This window comes from Chelonia mydas, chromosome 19 (assembly GCF_015237465.2).
Source record: "Chelonia mydas isolate rCheMyd1 chromosome 19, rCheMyd1.pri.v2, whole genome shotgun sequence".
Classification (NCBI taxonomy): Eukaryota; Metazoa; Chordata; order Testudines; family Cheloniidae; genus Chelonia; species Chelonia mydas.
Window position 1 is genome coordinate 14,672,464 of NC_051259.2, and position 3,161 is coordinate 14,675,624.

The window sequence follows — 3,161 nt, forward strand, 5'->3', positions numbered from 1 at the left end:
AACTTTCAGGCAGAGGAAGTTAAATTGTTCATTGTGAACAATTTACGCAGTGAATTTTGCAGGACTGCCAACTTCAGACAGGTCAAAAACCATGAGTCGGGCTCCGAAAACCATGGGATTTTTTTTAAATCTGATGTTGTGGGTTTTGGTCAGTCTCTTGATTTGTGACTGCCCCGCCCATGCCCAGGTGTGCGCATGCGACAATTAATGCCGCCCGCTCTCCCACGTGTTCGGGATAAGGGGATTTTGGCCCCTGTTGCAGGGACTTTCACCCCCATATCTGCCCATCTCCTGCTCAGCAATTAATCCTGTCCCCCAGTCTCCCATCAGGTCTGACAACCACCCAACCCCCTCAGTTAAATCTCCCATCCTCTTCAGTTCAGTCCCACAGCCCCCATCATCACCACCCCATCAGTTCAGCCCCCTAGACCATCGACCATTGAGGGGGGTAGCTCAGTGGATTGGGGGGGGTAGCTCAGTGGATTGGGGGGGTAGCTCAGTGGTTTGAGCATTGGCCTGCTAAACCCAGGGTTATTAGTTCAAACCTTGAGGGGGCCATCTAGGGATCTGGGGCAAAAATTGGGGATTGGTCCTGCTTTGAGCAGGGGGTTAGACTAGATGACCTCCTGAGGTCCCTTCCAACCCTGAGATTCTATAGTGGGGAGGGATAGCTCAGTGGTTTGAGCATTGGCCTGCTAAACCCAGGGTTATTAGTTCAAACCTTGAGGGAGCCATCTAGGGATCTGGGGCAAAAATTGGGGATTGGTCCTGCTTTGAGCAGGGGGTTAGACTAGATGACCTCCTGAGGTCCCTTCCCAACCCTGAGATTCTATAGTGGGGAGGGATAGCTCAGTGGTTTGAGCATTGGCCTGCTAAACCCAGGGTTGTGAGTTCAATCCTTGAGGGGGCCATTTAGGGATTTGGGCCAAAAATTGGGGATTGGTCTTGCTTTGAGCAGGGGGTTGGACTAGATGACCTCCTGAGGTCCCTTCCAATCCTGATATTCTATGATTCTATTCTATGACCCCCAACGCCCTCAGTTTACCGTTCCAGCACTCACCCCATCTGCTCAGAACCCCCCTCCCACCCCATTATCCCCCACCCTCCTCACTTCATCCCCCCTGCAGCCTCATCTCTGCTCCTTAGGGTTCTTCACCCTCCCCAAGCCTGGGGGGGCTGCAGTGGGGTCCCCAGTCCCACTTTCGAGGCAGGCAAGGGAGCAGCTGCCCAGAGCTGACAGCGGGAGCTCCGCCATTAGAAATCCGACAGCGATTTCTAAGTGAAATTGGGCCTCACTTATGATCTCGTGAAAGAACTCTAGCTCAGTGGTTTGAGCATTGGCCTCCTAAACCCAGAGTTGTGAGTTCAATCCTTGAGGGGGTGATTTAGGGAACTAGGCCAAAAACTGGGGATTAGTCCTGCTTTGAGCAGGGGGTTGGACTAGATGACCTTCCGAGGTCCCTTCCAACCCTGATAGTCTATGATTCTCTATGATTCTCTTACTGGTAGGATTTTTCTATCATGAGATCAAGAGTGAGGCTCAATTTTACATAGAAATTGCGTCTCTTGCTATACATTTGCGAGTTGGCATTTCTGACTTTGGCATTTCTCATCAAATAAATTTCTCGCCACACCCTGATGCAGAACTCCTCGAGGATTTAGTAGAGAATTACATTCCTGCTATTGAACAAATTGGTTCAAAACATCTATACAATAAAGGTAAGTCAGTTCACCTCTCTGTGTCTTATTTTGCCCTTCCCTGGGATAATATTTGCCCACTTTTCTAAGATAATTATAGGTCTATGAATAAGAAGTATTATTCAATTCTATAGGTTTCTAAAGTAACTTCTATCAAACTCTATTGAGGGCCAGATTTTGCTACCTTTACTCCGTGGGAGTAGTATCTTTGAGTAGCAAGTTCCCTATGGAGTTACTTTTGCTGTAAGGTTTTACTGAGTACAAGTAAAGCTGGCAGAATCTGGTCTTAAATTCCTGTACAATCCTGCTAGTTTCATACCTATCCAATACTCCCCCATAAGGGTCTATATAGATGGCTGAATTACGCTTGCAAAATCGTATGCTCAACATATTTTCCCCAGTGACTGACACATTCATTATTTGTGGATAATATTTTGGTTATATGGCACTGGTCTAGTCTACATAGGCTTTTAGAGCATGCTCATCACCCGAATATCTGAGTACCTTCTAGCTATGCATTAAGCAATGTGACTACACATCTGTCACACGTTGACACTACTCCCAGGGCTGCTCTGCCCTGATGGAAAAGCCCTATAGAAATGAATGGATAACAGCTTTTCAGATTTCAGAGTAACAGCCGTGTTAGTCTGTATTCGTAAAAAGAAAAGGAGTACTTGTGGCACCTTAGAGACTAACCAGTTTATTTGAGCATGAGCTTTCGTGAGCTACAGCTCACTTCATCGGATGCATAGCATATCGTGGAAACTGCAAAGACATTATATACACACAGAGACCATGAAACAAAACTTCCTCCCACCCCACTCTTCAGAATCATCCTATAGAGTAGAATGCAGGATTCTGTCCCTGGTCTAGAATGGCTCGAAATACCTATACAAAGGATCTTGTTCTCATCTATTTTTAATTCCAGAAGGGACCGCTAGGAGCAGCTAGACTGTCTCATGCCGAACAATACTCTGTTAAATCCAGTAATAACCTCTATAGAACCTTGCCAGTTTCATTCTGTGGGATTCTTCCTTAAGGGTAAAGGGGCAAAGCAAAGAATCCCTTGGCTGAGCTGGAAAGCTGCAATATTCAGCGGCACCTCTTGACCATCTGCCCTGCTCAAGCTCTGGGAGGCCTCCCGGGTCTCTCTCTGCCTCTGATTGTTTACGCCAGAGCAACCCACTGGTTAGGATCATGCATAAGCAATAAAGGCTGATTCCTTCGGCAGGAGAATTTAATTAAGCCTGCCATTTAAATACGCAATTCTAAACCCTCTAAATATAGGCTATGCTTTGGGGAGGGGGAGGCAAGGGGCGGAGAGACAGCTTATTGAGAGACAAAGCAGAGATGCAGCAGCAGATGCTTCTAAGAGGCCCGCATCCAGCTGTCAGAGGCATCTTGAAAAAAATGTTTCCTTAGAGGGAGAAAATGGTGCAATTGCCATCACTTTTCTTGCTCGC

The 3,161-nt window shown here is 47.0% G+C and overlaps 1 long non-coding RNA gene across 1 annotated transcript; it reads left to right on the top strand.

Annotated features, from left to right (window-relative positions):
- The first annotated feature begins 693 nt into the window (after positions 1 to 693).
- On the top strand, positions 694 to 1,016 carry LOC122463358. Its single transcript, XR_006286623.1, has 2 exons — positions 694 to 807; positions 985 to 1,016. It is a non-coding gene; the product is annotated as an uncharacterized LOC122463358 (long non-coding RNA).
- The last annotated feature ends 2,145 nt before the right edge of the window (positions 1,017 to 3,161 follow it).